Genomic DNA, 20,926 nt, shown 5'->3' with positions numbered 1-20,926 from the left:
GTGAAACCTGAACAGACTTTACATCTTCAAGGTTTTACAAGGGTAAAACATGAAAATCTGTAGATTAGTTCCACAGACTATGGGATATCAGATATTTAGTGTAATCATCTTTATCTGCATTGCAGCACAGTACCATTAAAGTGTTTGGGTACTTGTGACTTTCACATTCCACTCACCATCTTTTCCCCATTTCAGTTCAGTAGCATAGTCACTTTAATAAATATGCACAAAAAGTTAAGAAGGTAATATAGATGTCCCCTATATATATCTCAAAAAATAAAATAAAATAAAATGATACATAAGTAAATTAACACAATCTTTCTCCGACTGATATCTACACCATCTTTTGGCCTAGGGAAAGGAGTGAAATAAAATAGATCTCCTGTCTAATGCACAATATAACTTAATGTATTTATACTTTACCTGCATCATCAAGTTATTTAATATTTGCCTCTTCATCAGAACTTGTTTGCCTTTTGTGCATAGGAAACATAATTTCATTATGCAGCAGAAAATGGCCCTGAGAATTTAGCATGATGTGACTTAACACTGAGTTGGAATATCTGAGTTTCAGCATACCCAGTCATACTGAGGACAGGCAGCATAACAAAATGTCACATCCACAATCATGGCATTAACTGCACTGCTGAAATGAACAGGTTATGTGCAGTCATATCGCCCAAAGGAAGGCAGCAAGTAAATGGAATTTCTAATGCTATGTGTGTCACTTCCCACTGAAGTGACCATAGTTGTGACAGAACTACTCAGGGCAACCAATATAAGGACAGCACAGCAAAGTGCCTTCTCATTTCATTATATAAATGGGGAGGAAATATGTAAATAGTACATGCAGAGATTGAAAAGAACAAGTAAATATATTAGGACAATAGGGAGGGAAGACAGGTATAGGAAAGATGGGCATACATCTTTTTGGGTATTGGTGCTATTTCTCATTTTATTAAGAAGGGTGGAGTGGGAAGGTAGGAAGAAGGGAATGGAAAAAGGAAGCAGGAGCAGACAAACAAACATACAGTGCAGACAAAGACTGGACAGGAGAGGTACACATAATGGAAGCACAAGTGATGAGATGTGGACTGACAGAGGGCAAATATTTGGTAACATAGATGATTAGATTACAAACAGGAGAGAGGGAGTGATGCATAAAGGTGAAGTACACAATGTTTTGGGGATATAGTGGAGTCTGAAGGGTAGCCTGATTGACTGCCTCAGAGGGCACCCCACCGAGATAGTCAGTCCCCTTCATGGCTGACATCATGTGCAGGCTCCCTGTTTAGTAGCTTGATGGATGAGGCTGACCACATGACTCAGTCAGCAAACAAGGAGATGGTCCAGAGTATCAGTGTTACCTAGGCATGGGTCCACTTCAGTTCTCACCAGCTACTGCACTTGCTACCAGGCAACCCAGCAAGACCATCTATGAATCACTCTCAAATGAGGAGCCCCCACCCTCCCTATTGAGAGAGGCCCACATGTCACCTTACACAAGATGACCATCATCATCCACCAGACAGGCAGGACTGGGAAGTCAGCAGTAGAAACAGTGACTGGTGCAGATCATAGTAGCCACTACCTCACCACAGTATAGATCACAAGTGATCCAGTAGGAAAAAGAGAGCGAAAAACAAATATAGCTTAGTACATGTATATTAAACTTCATTGAAATAGTACAGTTCAGCTAGAAACTGGTGAAAAGCCTGTCATACCTCCTTAATCAGTTATATCTCCTCTGCTACTAGAAAACACAAACAAACAATAATCTGTAAAACATTTCCTTCAAAACAGAAGGCAATTACAGTGACAAGTAACAGGCTAAATGTACAATGACAAACCAGCTAGAGAATATTTACATAATAAGATGGCACCCTCTCATAGGATCATAGGAGGTTACTAGGCTATTGGCCCTGAGGCCTTTATAAGCCTAGCCAAGAGGTTAGCCCATGTTTAGACAAATCCGCACCTGATGGCCCTGTCCAGCAGGTACATGGGTGGAATCCCAGGGGTATATTTTCGGTTTCCCATCCAGTTATCCAGGTTGCGCTTAAAAAGGGGTAAAGAGGTACTCTGCTTGACGTGGTGAGGGAGTCTGTTCCACAGATGGAGAAGTCTCCGGGACACAAATCTGTCCTGCCGACAAGTCTTGATGATGTCACTGACCAGGTTGAGGCCACATGTGCAGGTTACTTGAGTGGAGCTTGACTTGCAGATATGCAGCAGTCCAATCAAGGTGGGGTCCGTGATTGCCTTGCATGCCAGACAGAAGTCACTTCTGACGAGTCTATATGAAACTAAGTATAGGGATAGGGCTTTTAACCTATCTGTGTATGGTGGATGACTGAGGCCCTGAATTCTCCTGGTGAGGAATCTCTGCTATCTCTCCAGCTGCTACATCTGCTTTGCAAGGTACATGCTGAAAGGGGTGCTGTACTCAATAATGGGCCTTATAAGGGAAGAATACAGGGATGTTATGACCTCCTTTCCCTGGGTGAGATACCCTTACTTATGAGGTGGGCCATGTAGAAGGCTTTCCATACAATGGAAGCAACAAGGTGGTCAAAAGTCAGGTTGCTATCGACCTGCATGCCCAAATCCCACACAACTGATTGTGTGCTTAGGACATTGTTATTAATGTGATAATTTGTGGGGATGTCACTCTCTCCAAAGGAGATGATGATGCATTTTTTGGTATTCAGCTAGAGGCTATGTTTCTGGCACCAGTCATTTGTCTGAGTGAGACCCTCTTGGAGGATGTCCACATCACTAGGGGAACTGATGACAGCACCCAGCTTGCAGTCATCTGCAAACATGGTCAGCCATAGCCCACTGGTTTTGGTCTGCACCTCAGAAAAGTATATCCCAAATAACAGAGGCCCCAAGACCGAACCCTGGGGTATGCCTCTTGTTATGGGTCTTCTGCTTGAGGTGGCTTACCCTATTTTGAGTATGTGGGTTCAATCAGTGAGCCAGTTTGCTACCCATCTGGTAACATATGGATTGATGCCTAGTTGAGAGAGTTTATCTATTATGCTTGAGTGGGGAATAGTGTCAAAGGCTTTGGCCAGGTCAAGGTAGGTGGCATCTACTGTTTTTTCTTTGTTCATGGCTTTGGTGACTATCTCAAAGAAGTCAACTAAATTTAGCAGACATGACCTCCCCTTGACAAAGCCAAAGTGTGTGGGATCGAGTGTTTGGAGGTTGCCAATGTCCTTATTAATGAGATCCATGATAATCCATTCTATGGCCTTGCAGATCAGGCTAGTTAGGCTGATGGGCCTATAATTTCCTGGGTTGGTGGATGCTCCACCTTTATGTAAAGGGATGACAATGGCTGTCCTCCACTCAGCTGGGATGAAGCCAGTACTCAGGCTTTGGTTGAATAGGCTGCCAAATGATGCTGCAAAGTTCCTGCCTGAGTTCATGTAGGATGCAGCCTGGGATGTTATCGGATACCAGGGAGGCTGTATGTTTTACCTTTGCGAGAGCAGTGATGACCTGTTCCCTAGATATAAGGGGAAGGGGGTAAGTAGTGGGGATGTCCTGATTTACTGATGGGGGGACAGAGGGGTGAAGATTTCACTGAATCTGTCAGCCAGCAAATTGTTTATATCTACAGCACTTGTATATGTGGTTTCCCTAAACTATGTCTCCCACTGGCAGAGCATGTGTGAATATCACCTTCACAGGTCATTATAGTAATTCTGGTACTGCTTGCAAGGCCAATTAATATCAGGTATCAGTTTATTATAGAGGGGCCTTCATACTTCACATATCAAGTTCTGTCTATGGTCCTTGGCAGAAGGTATAGAAAGTGCTTGCCAGGTTGCAATACAGACTTTGCACAGACCATGGATAAGCCCACACTAGACAAGAACTCCCAGACTAGAAACTGGAAGACATGACCATTGCAGCTTCAACTGTGACTGATAAAGCATCACATTATCTTTATGATCCAGACAAGACCATGATAATTACTATGTTACGAGGCCCCCTGTTCATACCAGTCAACTCTTACAGCAAGAAATCTTGACAAAGCCATCAATAAAATTGGGACAAAGGCCCAAAAATAGGGACAAGTTTTAAATATTGCTCTTACAAACATAAAAAAGTTGATAGAATAACAGGTTTTGCATCAGCATAAATTTTCTGAAGGGTATGAAGGCTGTAACTCAAATGTCTGTCAATCATAGGTTCATAGGTAGGTACTAGACTATTGGCCCTAGGGCCTATACAAGCCCAGCCAAAAAGGTACCCTGACTTTTGCCACCCAAGAAAATTATTTTCTTGTGTCACTGTCGAGCAAAGCCGCAGAAGTGATCCCCGGGATGAATTTCCTATTTCCCAACCAATCATCAAGATTTTTCTTGAAGAGTGCTAATGAGGAGCTTTGTTTGATATAGATATATATAGTTTATTCCAGAGTATGGGAAGTCTCTGGACAGGAATCTATCCCTCCGGCATGTTCTGTTTATTGTGGTGACAAGGTTTAGGTCCTTAGAGCGTGTACCTCGGGGGGATTGGGATTTCTTTAAGTGGCGCATGTCCAACAGCTCTGGGTTTGACATAGCTTTGTATGTTAGGCAGAGATCACCTCTGATTAGGTGATATGCGATGGAGTAAAGCTGGAGTTTTTTGAGACGGTCTACGTAGGGCATCTGTTTGAGGCCAGTAATCCTCTTTGTGAGGTGTTTCTGCGGCCTTTTCAATTGTTGTAGATGTCTTGTGAGGTGCATACCAAAAGGGGCTTTGTACTCTATATTGGGTCTAATGAGTGATGAGTAGAGGGGAGACCTCTTTTTTTCTGAATGAGAAACCTTTTGTGATGATGTGTGCCACGTAGAAGAATTTCCTGACTACTGTGGTGATGTGATTATCAAAGGCTGTCTACCTGTGTCCCAAGGTCTCTTATCACACTTTCGGTGTTAAGTATACTACCGCCTATGTTGTAGTTCATGGGTACAGAGTTTTTATCAAAGGGGTTGACAATGTACTTTTTGGCACTGAGCTTGAAGCCATGGCTTTGACACCAGGCATCTGTCTCAGTGAGGCCCTTTTGTAGGATGTCCACATCGTTAGGAGTTTTGATTATGGCTCCTAGTTTGCAGTCATCTGCAAACTTCATTAGCCAAAGACCTTCTGTGTTAGCCTGTACTTCAGAAAAGTAGATACCAAACAGGAGAGGACCCAGGACTGAACCCTGTGGTACTCCACTTGTCTCTGGCCTGAAGTCGGATTTGGAGTCTGCTACTATCACAGTGTGGATTCTGTCAGTGAGCCAGTTTACAATCCATCTTGTGACATAGGGATTTATACCTAGTTAATGAGTTTATCTATAATTCCAGAGTTGGGGATGGTGTTGAAAGCCTTGGCAAGATCTGGATAGGCTGTGTGAACCACCTTACCCTCGTCTATGGCTTTGGTGACTGCTTCAAAGAAGTCTATCAGGTTTAGGAGACATGATCTGCCTTTTTCAAACCGAACTGGGTGGGGTCCAGAGTTTGGAGATTACCAGTGTCTTTGTTTATAAGTTCCATGATGATACATTCCATGGCCTTGCAGACCAGGCTCATCAGGCTAATGGGACAGTAGTTTCCGGGGTCTGTGGTGGCTCTCCCCTTGTGGAGTGGGATAACTGTCACTGTGCGCCATTCAGCAGGCACAAAGCCTGAGGTGAGGCTATGATTGAACATGGTACTTAGGTGGGGTGCCAGTTCATTCTGTAGTTCATGTAGAATGCAACCTGGAATGTTGTCTGGTCCCATGGATGCTGTGTTCTTGGCTTTGGAGAGTGCGTTTTTTACCTGTGCAGCCATGATTACAGGAACTTTGCATTCTTCAGGCATAGAGATGGACCCTTTAGGGGGTGAGAGGGGGGTAAAATTAGCACTGAACCTATCTGCCAGGATGTTGGCAATATCAGATGGGTCTGTATATTTAGTACCATTGTGCTGTAACTCAGAGCAGATCTGAGTGTTGCCATTGAGATTCTTGACATAGCTATATAATGCTTTGTGGTTGTCTTTAGAATCAGTGGCGATTTTGTTTTCGTAACTAGCTTTGGAGGATTTTATCAGGGATCACAGCTTCTTACTGAGGCTGACCAGGGAACTCCTCCACTCATAGGATTTTACTCTCTTTTGCAACAGTTTATTCCTTCTGTTGTACAGATTATTTATGGCAGGGGACCACCAGATTGGCTTCCTTTTTTTGGAGGATAGCGTCTTGGTTCTGTTTGGGAAAGCACGCTCCATGCACTCGTGTAAGTGCTTATAAAGTACAATTGTGTAGGATTCAGTAGTCATAACTGCATTGTCCATCTGCATGGGTGTCATGAAGTTCACCACTTCTGTCTTAAGAAGCATGAAGTTGGCTTTGGAGAATTTTTTACCGTGGTTTCCTTAATGGGGGTGGGGGCAGGATGTGGATATCTGGGGTGATTAGCTTATGGTCGGATGGGACCAATGAGGCATTGACTTCAGGTGTGTAACACCAGTCACTCATGTTGGTAATGACTAGATCTGGGAAATTGTTGCCCCTGGTGGGGATGTGGATAACCTGATCCAGAGCATTGGAGTTTATGAATTCCAGAAAACATTGAGTGAAGGAGTTAGTACATGAGTAGTTTTCCCAGTTAATGGTGGGGTAGTTGAAATTGTCCATTATTAGGGTGTTTGGTTGAACCCTAGTATTTTCCAGTACATCAAGAAAAGAGGAGTGGGAATCCTGGGGCATGGTAGGGGATCTGTAGCAAGCTACAATTATTTCTACATTATTTTCTAACTTCAGTCTTTAATGATTTGCTGCACACTTCCCAAAAAAACAAAATTTTTTGAAAAAAAAAAACAATCAAAAATATGAGGCAAAAATCTGGACATTCTGTGAAAATCTGTACAGTTGAGAGGTATGCCCCTGTTAGTGTGATTGGTATTCCTTCCCCTTCGCTTCTTGGACATGATTGTAGAATGTTATATTATTGTCACCCATCCAAACATTAAGTTTTGCCTCATATGAATATTTGATTTTTATTGCTTGTGTGAGTTTTTTGGATAGTATTGATCTTAGCCTTGTTGTATTGATTTTCTTTTATGGATTTTCTAGTCTATTGAATTTGTGATTGGCTGGTTTGAGAACCCTTTTCAGCCATGACTGGCTAATTTGAGAACCCTTTTCAGCCATGACCTTGGCTACAGGCTACAAATAGATAATGACATAATTACAATGTGGAATCATGTTTTTAAAAGGCACGACTACAATAAAAGGTTTGAGTCAACTGATATACAAAGATATAGAGACATTAAAAAGGTCTGGAGCAAAACCGGTACATGTGTACTAATTTATCTATGTGCAAGTACTAAACTTCTAAAGGTAAGATGTGAATGAATGTAACATAACAGAACATATAGAGAATAAGCCTTAAGGAAAACATTTGAAGAAAATTAACCATTTGATAATTTAACAAGATTTAAAGAGTTTGATAAGTGAGAGATAGATTAGTATGGAGAAAGGATGCAAGAAATGAGAGTGGGTTTAAATGGAATGGAGAAAGAACTGGAGAATATAAAAGGAAATAAGCTAGTAGAGAAGCGGCAATTGAGTGTTCAGAGGAAACCTAGAATAGTTTAACCACTGCTGTTAACAATGACAGGAGGAGACTGAGAAAGATAATTTGAAGAGAAGGAGTGAGAAAATAAAAATATATCCAGACCTATTTACAGTATTTACATGTTTAGTTAGTTTCACTGAAATAAGAAAAGATTATTATGAAGGAAGGGAATGAGTTAGGGATTGCCTGCATTTACTCAAACATAATTTCTAAACAGTAAAACTTTGTGTTAAAGAGGTGTTTTATGAGATTTTCTATGAACGTCTTACAGTCAGTTTCAGTTCTAATCTTTTTGAGTAGATTGTTCCAGTTAAAAGCATAATTTTGTTGAACCTCTATAGGTTTATAATTTCATAGGTGTGTACTAAACTAATGACAACTAGGGACTTTTTAAGTCTAGCCATAGGTTCATAGGTTCATAGGTTCATACTAGGCTATCTGCCCGAGGGCATTTATAAGCCTAGCCCATCGTTTTGTGGCTTACGCCACCCCTTTAGTATGGGGAACTATACCCATTATTTTGCTGTGCCTCTGTCGAGCAGTGACACTGAGGTAATCCCTGGGGTATATCTGCGATCTCCCATCCATTGGTCAAGATTTCTCTTGAACAAGGCCAGCGAGGTGCTCTGCCTCACATGTACCGGGATTTTGTTCCACAGCATAGGAGTCTTTGGGTGATGAATCTATCCCTCCAGCACGTCCTATTAATAGCCGTGTCGAGGTTTAAGTCTCCCGGCCTTGTGGCTCTGATGGATCTAGATTTTTTGAGGTGAAGCATATTCATCAAATCTGGGTTTGACATGGCCTTGTATGTTAGGCAAAGGTCACCTCTGAGCAAGCGGTAAGCGACTGAATAGAGCTGGAGTTCTTTCAGTCGGGCAGCATAGGACAGATTTTTGAGACCCTTTATCCTTTTGGTGAGGAACTTTTGTGGCCTCTCCAGCTGCTGCAAGTGTCGGGTCAGATACATTCCGAATGGGGCATTGTACTCAATCATTGGTCTGAATCATGCATATGAAATCTCTGACAAGTTTTGGTACCCTTGATAAGTGTAAGCAGGAGCCTGGGAGATGAAACATTTACAAGCAGGGGCCTGAGAGATGAACAATTTTCATAGATTCAAACATTGTTACAAGGCTAATTACCCTGGGGGGCCTTTCTAAGCCTAGCCAAGATTTCTTGTAAGAATAATAATGCCCTGTATCCAAATAGGCTATTGAGGGCCATGTGTTTATAAGCTACCTCTGTCCATAAGGGACATGGGTGCCAGACCCAGTGTAAATTTCCTGTTTCCCTTCCACTGGTTGCATTTAAATTGAGTAATATACAAACTCAGCTTCACATCACATGGATGGGAAGCCTGTTCCACAGGAGAGACAGTCTCTGGGACACATATCTGTTTCTCCAGCATGTTCTGTTTAAATCACAGAGAAAATTCAAGTCCTTAGATCTTGTTTCACTGATACTGTTTGACTTATGAATATGCAGGAGATACATAAGTGTGGAGTTTGCAGATGCCTTGTAATCCAAGTATAGATCACCCCTCAACAATCTATAGCAGACTAAGTAGTGGGAAAGGGCTTTAAGGCACTCTGCATAAGGCAGGTTTGTTATGTCTTGTATTCTTTTTGTAAGGAACCTCTGAGATCGTTCTAGTTGCTGCATATGCCTGGTCAGGTACATACTGAAGAGAGCACTGCAGTCTATGATTGGTCTGATAAGGACAGACTACAGTGAGATAATGACCTATTTGGAGCTAGATGCCATTCCCTTACTTATAAGTTGTGCAACATAAAAGGATTTCCTCACAACTGTGACTACATGGTGGTCAAAGGTAAGGCAACTGTCTACATGCCTTGAACAGGCATTGACCTTAAATTTACAGGCTGTCTGTGTCCATTAGAGACATGTGTGACAGACATGGGTGCCAAACCAGAAGTGCATTTCTTGTTCCCCATTCAATTTTTCAAATTACACTTGAATTAAGTTATGGAGGAACTCTGCCTCACACGGATGGGGAGCCTGTTCCAGAAATGGGGCAGTCTCATGTATACATACCTCTCTATCCAACAGGTCCTATTTATATCACAGGCAAAGTTTAAGTCTTTAGAATGGGTAATGTGGGTGCCATTTGTTTTGCAGATACACAGGAGGTCCATCAGGTATCGGTCAGGCAATGTTTTGCATGTCAGGTATAGATCTCCCCTCAATAACATGTAGGACACCAAATAAAGAGATAGGGCTTTGAGATGGCCTGCACAGGACATGTTACTTATTCCTTGTATTCTTTTAGTGACAAACCTCTGTCGATGTTCCATTTGTTGGATGTGCCTGGTTAGGTACATACCAAAGGGGGCATTGTACTCAATGACAGGTCTGATGGATACTAAATACATTGGAATAATGTCCTCCTTGGACCTAAATGCTATTCCTTTGTTTATAAGTTGCACAACAGTGAATGATTTCCTCACTACTGTAGATCATACCTCTCAACCTCCTGAGACATCTGAACAATGGCTAATACAGTGGTGGGAGAAAGGCCCAAAAATAGGGACAAACTTTAAATATTGCTGTTATAAACATAGAACATTGATAGAATAACAGATTTTGTGTTAGCTTTCATTTACTGAAGGATATGAAGTCTGAAACTCAAATGTATGTCTCTGTCTAGTAACATCAATCCTGAGTCATTTGCCAGAAAAAAACACAAATTTTGTGAGGAACAGACCAAACAATATGAGGCAAATATCTGGACAGCTGAATATTAGGTTATTGAAAATATAGGTTAGTATATAAAAAGCTTTATTGTAGTAAGATATGGGATTAGTTGCTGTTTTATTGCTTAGCATGCAGTAGGTCAGGAGTTCAAGACGAGTGAGTACTTTTAAGTATTTTTATTTTATTAATTAATATAGCTATTCTTTGGTGATAATAATTATTTATTAAAGGATTTCATTTCCAACTGATTTAGTATATATTATTTGAGAAATGTTTGGTTTATAACACACTTATTTAATACTAATTACCTTAGGGACTGTCATATTGAAGGAGGTATTATAGAGTTATTGGATTCTCATGCAAGGTGGCAGTTAAAGTTAATTATGTCAAAAAATTAGCTGATGACAGCTTTTGTTTATATTTATATTGATTGTGGTTATTTCATTGTCGTTCATGAAGTGATTCTGTTATGTTTTAATAGATTTGTAGTTTCCTTTAATATGCACACTGAAAAGAGGCTGAGAAGAGTTCCTTACTATGAGCAGGCCAAAAATAACTATTTTTTTAGATCTTAGATACATTTGCTAAATTGCAATAATTTAAAATCTGTGGAAGGTTAACAGAACATTTTTGAAAGATATATTGCATTGAAAGATTATCAACAGATTGTTTTTGTGACCCTCCTTTTGAAGTTTTCAGGATCTCCCCTTTTGGGCTAGTTACAAAAAAGGAAGATAGTGAATTTCATTTAATTCACGATTTCTGATTTCTAGGTTGTACTTCCATCAATGATGGAATAAGTAAAAATGACACAACAGTGTAGTATACTCTTTTAGATGATGCTGTTCACATTATTAGGCAATTTAGGAATCCTTATTAGCCAAGCTCATCTCAGAGTTTACATTTCATTATCTGTCTATATTTGCCCACAAGACTAATATCTTTTGGGTATGACATTTTATGTCAAATATTATTTTGATTTGGCTTTACTTTTGAGAAATTCAGTTTAGTCTTACAGTGGTGCTGGGATAAGAGGTTTCCTTTGCAGCATGCCATGCACTATTTGGATCAATTTATGATTGTGGGGGAGGAATAGTTGGGTGCAAAAGAAGGCATTTCTGCATTTCAGCAGTTGTGTGAACAAATTGGGGTTCCACTGGCACATGATTAAATTGAGTGTCTTGCTAAGATGTTTACATTTGTGTGGCTTGCAGTGGATGCAATGTCAGCATCATTTAGGCTGCAAGCGGATACATTACAAAAGCTTTCCTCCTTTATTCAGTATTTCTGTAAGTTAAAAAAGTCACAGTCGGGCAGGTTATGGAATTAATGCAGTTTCTGAAGAAGTTCTGTATTAAATGAATGAAAGCGCTAAAGACAGCGTCTCTGGGTGATATTTTGTTTTTGTTTTTGAATTAATGCAGTTTGTTGAGTTTCAGTTGCAGAGGTGTGGTCGCTGGCAAGACATTTGCCAGATCATTGGCTAACCTCCTTCAGAATGGGCATACGAAGCACATTTGAGTTAATAGGTTAGTGAAATCAAACATTTGGCTATGGTCCATTTTTTAGCAGATTTGAATGATAAATCATTTTGGTAGGATGAGTGGGTCATGACTGATGCTTTGGAATAATCCATTGATGCCGTGGGGGTTGGGTGCTAATTTCAGTGGACAGTGGTTTTCTTCTTGGTCTAAAGAGACTAAGAGGAATATTACTTTTTTTTAGAAATAATATCAGTTTGGGTGGCAGTATTTATATGACAAGAGCAGCTATGGAATACGAAGGTCATATTTAGATCAGAAAGCAAGCCTTTTCTCAGTTGTTAAGAAAGAAGTCTCCTAAGTCAGTATGGGTGCAGGTGTTACCTAACTTATAAATTAATCTATCCTTTTCTTCAGAGCATATTTCAGGTAATCATAATAATTTGACAGATTTTATTCTTTCATTTTCATGTGTCAAAATTCCAGTAGCTGGCTCCAAGCACAGCTTTGTTACCAACCTGCATTTAAGATGATTTTCATTTGATTGTAGAGGAATAACTTGTTTTTGTTGTGGAATTTGTGAGCATCTAGCATAAAGAAAACATTCAGAGCATCTATTAAAGATTTTCGTAGTTTTGCTTAGCTCTTTCTATGAAAAAGAGATGGTGGTCAATACAGCTAATGTTGGTCTTTGTAGGGTATTTATTGACAATAGGTGAAACTCCTGCTACTATTAAGATGCGTTTGACTGCACTTTGTCTGTTTGCTAGTGTTTCCATTTTTCATGATGTAACTAAGCAGTGGATATTGTGGAGTATTTTAAAAAGATGTGAAAGAGTCAAAGGAAAGTATGCAGACAAAGTACGTAGACCCTCACTATTGTAATACTTGCTAAAATCCTTCTCTGGAGATGTGCAAGCAACTTTAAATTATTGTCAGGTTTATGCAATATGGCTTGCATCATTAATTGTTTTTCATACCAGCAAATTGCTGGGTGATTGAGATGGAAGCATGTTTTAGCAACCAATAAAGGTGTTATAATTTGATTCAAAAGTCTAAGAGTGCCTAAGAGACTAGGGGCCTTCAAGTAATTTTAGACAGGTCAGCTGGTTTAGTACACTGGGGATCCTTATCAACTCTACAAATATAGAGAGTCTGATCTTTACTTTTCCCAATTACAGGCAATTGATACCTATGGATTTAGATATGCATTTGAGAGAGGTTTAGCTTATCAAGGTTTACTTTTAATTGATTAACAATTCCATTCATTTAGAATAGAGCATGCCTCAGATCTAGCAATGCAAGGTCAGTTTCTGGAACTGAACAAGAGAATGGGGAGATGATTATACAGTGTTTATTTGAAATATATTCGCTAGCTGTTTATGTTTTGTTTTTATTGTTTTTTTTTTTTCTTTTTTTTTTTTTCTTTTAGATTGTTTGCATATCTTAAGTTTGGGGCACTCCATTATTTGGGTGGTATTCATAGTCATTACACAGACACATTAAGGCTATCTGCACTCTCTGTGAATGAATGCATTTAAGCTGAGATTCATAGAGCCCACTTAAACTAATTTGCAATGACCACGAATGAGCATAAACAGATTAACATAATGAGATGTAAAAGAGGAATTATGTAATCCAGAATATGCTAATGAAGCCTTATCTCTCCCATTTGCGATTCATAGTGGAATTTTCCCACTTGTCTGTGTTGTTAGCAGATATCTTGCCAACCCTAGCTACTTTGCAGTCTGTGAAAATGCTGTCCCTTGCTGCTAGCTTGTATATTTCCAGGTGTGTGTTCCTTGTCTTGTTTGAGCCAAAACCACTTGCATCAAGCAGTTCTCACTAGCAAAGAAGGTGGAGATATAGGCAGAGGATAACTCAACATAACTTTGATAATAAGGCGACACCTGATGGGTTCAGAGTGCGTGGACTTCCTATCCCTGTTGACACTAAGATATATGTAGCCATCACTATACTTGCCACAGGGACGTTTCAGAGGCACACTGGGGACACACTGGGGACCTCACAGGCTTTTACCTCTAGCCTGGATAACAAAATCACAGACTTTCATGCAGTTATTGTACAATACTCACCAGACATTCTTATAGCAACATAAACTTTGCTAAAACCTCATATAAGAGACCTATATATCTCTTTCTATTGCTGTACTACTTGCCCTGTGGACCAGAAGGGGGTCCAGTTGCAGTGTTGGTGCAATCTATCACACCAAGTACCTCAAGGAAATGTTCCACCCCTTAAAATGCACCCATAGTCCTGGTTTAGTCCTGAGATGACACCAGTAAATAGATGTACTGATTCACATGTGCCAAGAATACACCCAGGAACTGCTGCAGTATCCTTAAGGTAGAAGCCTTTTTTATTTCACAACCCATATTATTGTTTTAAAAGTCACACCTGAATACTCACTAACTCCCATTCAGTGATGAATTTATCATATAGATAATAATGACAATTTTAACTGTTCTGCACAATAAATTTTGCTGAACTAGTTTACCTAAGTATTCATGTATTGAATTTTCTCATGTGATGCAGTTAGTAAAAACTGATAGTTCATTATTTAATATGAGTTCATACCTTGCGTTTGAATGAAAATATATCATATTGTTTTCGACATTATGCAATTTCATCTCAGATTACAGTATGTTGTTTGCTGAGTTACTACACATCATTTTTTTTTTCTTTTTTCTTTTGTCATACACAACAATTTGTGAGCAGAGACAACAATATCATCATCTCTGCAGTGATGTGGGTGAAGTGGCAGCATTGTTTGTTTACATGGCAGGATACACATTTTAATCTGTAATTTTCTCATTACTGCATTTCCATGAAAACTTGTGAATGACTACTGTTAAATTGCAGGTAACTGCCAGCTGTAAGAATGGTAATGCAGAGAGGCTTAGTGTTAATGACTGGAATCATATGTTATAATATACAGATTTCTTTTCACAGTTCCCTTTAAGTAGTACCATTACAGGGATGAAATGTATTCATTTGTAAAGTGTCTGTCCCTTCCTTTTTTTCTTTCTTATTTTTTATTAATAACTTATTCCCCTTTGAGTTTAACATTCAACTGTGTTTCTGAAGGTCAAGCTTTAAGTAACAGAATTGTCAGAGTTGATTCACAATAGTGCAAGATAAAACAAGACCTTGAATGAGAGGATCTGCTAGGAGTAGATGGCCGCTAACATGGCTTGCATGAAATCTGTTGGGCTTGATCCCCCTTGACTTATTACAATGCTTTCTTGGGAAGCATTTGTAGTCTCATGTGATTTTCCCCCACATGCCTGGACTCTTCTCCTTCCAAGATCAACTTATGCTTGAGTCTGGTAATTCCTAACTAGCATACAAATGAAAGTAGCCATGGATACTTGGTGTGTCGCCATACTATACATCAGTGTGATCATGACATAATCCTTACTCTGGAAATCCTCTTGCATAGACTATTAGACTCTGACTATTTCCAGATGACTCTCTATGGACGCGCTCTGTGCCCTAACAATGCTATGGCACTTTTGCTATTGGGAAGACAATTTTTCTGTGTTTCCTGAGGTAGCTGTAACAAACGCCTGTTCCTGGCTTCCCTTTGTAAAGATGTGACTGTGAACACTGTTACTTCTGAAAACCTGTCATCATCTTCAAAGTGCTCATCTGGGCTTTGAGGCACTGGTGTAGGGGCACATGGCTGTTCTTCCTGTACAAGCATGACTGCAATGTCAGCATGTGCTTGACTTTGTGATGCAGTGTAACTTCCTGCAGAGTTACTAAAATGTTGTGGGGTGTGAGATCCTGCCATTAAACATGGGGACTGTGTGCCACTTTCTCAGGCTGCCTCATAAATATAGTTATGTTATAACCACCATCATCTTCGATAGCCATTCTGCTGCTATCATTCAAATTTATTGGTGTACTGGAAGTGTTTATTTCTACTGCTGACCCTGTAAAATTATTTGAAAATCATTACTAATAAAAAAATAGCATAGCGTACTGTTATTCTTTTTATGGAGGTGTGGAGGGCACTTATCAGGCACACTGCCTTCATTGCCATTCAGAAACTTCAATTGTTGTATGCTTAATGTAATCCTTACTTGTTAACATTCAAATTTCTATAGAAGAATATGTTACTGTTTTTAAAATAACCTTCCTGAACAGATGAGTGCTGCTGGAGACATTGGTAATACCCAGTCTCCATACCACCTCTGATTATTCCAATTTCATTATATTGTGTCATAGTCATCTTCACAGATTGACAGGCAGTATTCCTCATCTGGTGTTAATGGTATAGTTTTTGGAGGCTTCCCCCACTACTGGTATGGGCAATTGCATTCTGCCTTGCCTTGGTTCTAGCATACCTTGTCATATAATTTGCCCTCTTCTTGCACTTTTTTAATGTGCAGTTTCTACCACCCACTGAATAAATATGCAGGACAACTTGATTCCAGCCTTTTGTCAACTTGTTCTGCCTTGATCCATTGGTTTGCATCATTATTGCACATAAAAAGGCCAGTCATGCACAAAAAAATTATCATCATCAGTCAAGTCAGTAAACAATGATCATGTGTATCTTCCATCCTCATATAAAAAAGGTTAACACAAATTGCATACTTATACACACGTGCAAAATATTACTGTAAGAAAGTTGTGCTATACTAATTGTAGAACAGTGTGTGTGTATGTAACTTTAAATAGCATTTCAAAGTGGGGGCTCGTGCATATAAACAGAGAGCATGTGCAGGCAGCAGTGCTATTTTTGTGAGAACAGCCAGAGTGTTAACATGTATGAGTGTAGTAGTCAATCTGTTTATAAGTTTATTTAAGTTTAAGTTACTAAGCTTCAATCCTGATGTTTGTATATAATAAAGCTGCTTGAACTGAACCCACAACTGTTGGTCTGTTTTATCCTGTCTGGACAAGCAACATGGTACCAGGAGTGAGGTCAAGAGCGAAACATCTTCAAGCCATGAAGTGCAGAGTTAACGGTCAAGGTATATTGAGCAGGTTGAGTGATACAGTGCTCAAACAATCAAGAAAGGTCAGAAGCAAACTTCTGGTAATGAAAAAACTCCCATAAATTATTTATTTTTAATAGAAATGATACTAAGCATTTGCAAAGCACAAAACACATTATTAACCAAACACAATGCACAAGACATATTAATAATCAAACTAAAAGCAAAAATATGCGTTATTAATTAAGTGAAACATTTGAAACCATGATATTTGGCAAAGTTATTTAAAATACTTTCAGAACTACTTCTAACATGCATAACAAGCAGGTTTAAACTAAAACGAGCATGTTAGAAGTAAAAAGAGCACAAGAAAAGTATAACAAGCATGATAAAAGTTCAATGAGCATAATGAGTACAATAAAAGGACAAAGTAAGCATGGAAAAGTTGCATTTTTCTAGTAAACAATGGTGTTTTTTGATATGTGTTACCATTTTGCATTGACTAAAGTTATTCAGAGCATAACCAGAGTGGTTCAAAGTATCTCAGAGTGTGCAAGGTTTTTGCAGTGTGTGCTTTATTACAGTGCAATTAGTTTGAAGAGTTTGCTGTGTGCAAAGTACAGTTATTTTACTAAGCACAGCCAGAATACAGTCATTTTGAAAAGTTTCTTGTGCTGTGTACATTTTATTCGCAAAGTGCAGTCATTTCAAAGTGTTTCTTACACTGTATAGAGTTATTTCACAAAGTACAGCCATTTCAAGAAGGTTCTTGTGCTGTGTACAGTTTATTTGCAAAGTGCAGTCATTTCAAAGTGTTTTTTACACTAATAAGGGGCGGTTTCACAAAGTATAATGATTTCAAAGTGTTCTTGTGCTATGGAAACTTATTTTACAAAGTGCGATTATTTCAAATTATCTACTGTGCTGTTGAGCATAGTTACAAGTTCTGGCAAATTTTTCTGGCTTATATGTGTGTGTGTGTGTGTGTGCTCGTACAAAATTCCAAGGGCCTTTATTACTGTGTGCTGGCATGGCAGATGCATTTTGCTGACCCAGTTCACTTGTGTTTGTTCATAATATTGCAGACAATTAGATAGTATTTGAGCAGGAATATAATATTTTCACACAAGCAGCTTTTTCTAACAAAGATGCACGTACAAGGGTATTTATTTTTCTTAATCTAGCAGAAGCCATTGAAAGAGAGTGTTCATTTGTGTATGCACCAGCAGTATATGCAGGAGAAGGGAAAACCACCATACTGTTGTACAAGCTGAATCAAGGGAGGACCCTGAGTGCTTGAAACATAAATTTAGAGAAATCTGTAACTGCCAGACAAATGTTACACTGGAGAGGCACTTAGAAGAGGCCAAACGCCAGGAGAAACTTTTGTAGCTTACATTACTGACTTGAGAAACAGAGCTAAAATGTGCAGGTTTAGTGATGTGAAAGACGAGTTGAAAAAATACAGCTTTGTGTGTGGTTTTAATAATGCTGCTGCAAGAAAGATTTTGCTTTGAGACAGTGATTTAATGTTGAGCAAAGCCATAGAGATTTGTCAGATACATGAGCTTACAGAAAGGCACACAAATATGCTTGCAAAGTGATAAGAGCATGCTTTCAACAGCCTCTAGAACAAATGTAGACAGCATACAACCATGCGGCATGTGGCTAACAAAAACAGGCCCGAGCACATGGTAGCTGTAGCCCCGTAGAATTTCCATTGCAGCAAGTTCTAAGACTAGCTCAGTAAAACGGACATGCTCAGTGCATAGGGGTGAGTCAGGAAAACCCAGGTCAGTTCTCATTGTTAACTGTTGTAATTTTGGTGCCTATCATGAGTCCAAAAGAAAAAAAGTGTTTAGCATTTGCTCAGCAATGCCACAAATGTAAACAATGAAACCAGTTTCAAAAGCTTTGTAAATCAAGTAAGCCTCATTCATTCATTAAGAAAGGTCACTCAAAAAAGCAAGTTGATCATATAGAAAGCTGAAACTCTACTTTCTATGTAGATGGTGTATCAGTAGTTGGTGAAAAGATTAATGCAGTGGATTTATTGGCAAGAAGTGTTTTGCACTGTCCTCATCAATGGTAAACCCACAGAGCTCAAAGTAGACACTGGTTCAAAGTGCAATATTATATCAGACAAAACATTTGCTAGAGTAACAGCTGGTGAACAACTTAATTTGGGCAATTGTGTGAAGCTTGTTGCTTATGGATGTGAAGAGATTCAAACCGAAGGCTTGGTAATGCTTTCATGCTATTCAACTGGGAACAGTTACAGTTTGCACTTTTATGTAGTCAAAAGACCTGTGCAGTCATTATTAGGTCTCAGAGACAGTTTAAGAATGAAACTGCTTTCCTTTACTAAAGAAGTCCATCATGTAAGCACTTGTCCTAGTTCCAGTTTCAGCAATGCTATTTTCTATGAATATGCTGATATTTTCGAAGACAAGTTAGGTAAACTTACAGTTGTGTACTCTATGAAATTAAACCCAGAGGTTAGTTCAGTGGTCAGACCAGTGAGAAGAGTTCTGATAGCTATGCAGGACAGAGTCAAAGTCCAGTTAGATAAGATGGTACAGCAAGATGTGATTTGTCCAGTTACAGAACCAACTGAATGGGTGTCTTCCAGGGTAGTCACTCATAAGAAAAGCTCAGATGAAATCAGAATATGTATTGACCCAAGAGACTTAAAGCATTAAAGAGACCCTACCATCCTATGCGTACAGCTGAGGAAGTTGCTACCCGCATGCCAAATGCTACTGTTTTTTTCTGTCTTAGATGCAAAGAGTTCATTTTGGCAAGTAATGCTTGATCACAAATATTCACTGCTGACTACATTTAGCACACCATTTGGTAGATACATATTTCTCAGACTGCGCTTTGGAATAAATTCTGCCAGTGAAGTCTTTAAGCGTGCAATGGAACACATTTTTCAGGTTATCCATGTGCTATAATAGTGGATGATTTACTAGTTGGAGGCAATGGTGAAACAGAGTATGAAAGAAACCTCAGGAAAGTTCTGGAAAGAGCACGTGAAGTGAAGCTAAAGCTCAGTCCTCTGAAATGTAAATTCAGGTTATCAGAAGTTACTTATATAGGCCATTTATTTACCAGTTCATACTTATGACCAGATCCTGCCAAACAAACAGCTATTGATTAGATGCCAACTCTAGACAATGTCAAAGCCTTACAGCATTTTCTTGGCATGGTTAATTATTTGGGCAAGTTTATACCAGATTTCAGTGAATTATCAACACCTTTAATAGAGCTGACTTGGAAAAATGTTACCCGGTCATGGTTGGAACAACACCAGACAGCATTTGATGACCTTAAACAGAAAATTGCCAGCACACCTGCATTAAGATACTATGATATCCACAAACCAGTGATTATTTCCTGTGATGCTTCAAAGTTCAGTCTTGGTGCAGTTATTCTTCTAGAGGGCAGACCAGTAGCTTATGTGTCTAGAACTCTTACCCAGACAAAGATGCAAAATGCTCAAACTGAGAAGAACTTTTGGAAATTGTGTTCGCATGTTCAAAGTTCCATGATTATATTTATAACCCAGTTATCCAGATCAAGACTGATCATCAGCCCCTAGTAACTATTTTAAAGAAGCCTCTGCATACAGCTCCAGCAAGACTTCAAAGAACGATGCTTAGATTACAAAAGTACAACTTCAAATTGGTCTGTACAAATGGCAAACTTCTTTATCTAGCTGATACTTTATCCAGATTGCCCAGAAATACCACAGAAAAGCTTGATGCAGAAAATTTGACTTTGATGTCATGGAAGTGCGTAATTTTTATGCCTCAAGACTAAATGAGCTAAGAGATCATACAAAGACTGATCCAGTTTTGCAAAAGCTAAACCACTTCATTAATGCTGGATGGCTGTCAAAGCAATCTTGTGTACAACCTTATTTTCCTTTACAGAGACGAGATGTTGATGGAAGATAGTATCAGTTTCAAAAGTCCTAAAATTGTTATTCCTACTTCCTTATAAAATTACTACATCCAGATTTTGCATAGTGGCCACCCAGGTTCCGAATCTACCAAAAGAAGGGTGAGAGGACTAGTATTTTGTCATTCTCTATCAAAAGATATTGATAAAGTACTATCATCTTGTTCAGTCTG

Source organism: Protopterus annectens, chromosome 14.part0, assembly GCF_019279795.1.
Source record: "Protopterus annectens isolate FY-2018-M chromosome 14.part0, PAN1.0, whole genome shotgun sequence".
NCBI classification, from domain to species: domain Eukaryota; kingdom Metazoa; phylum Chordata; order Ceratodontiformes; family Protopteridae; genus Protopterus; species Protopterus annectens.
The sequence above is the reverse complement of the archived record's forward strand: the minus strand, read 5'-3'. Positions refer to the sequence as shown.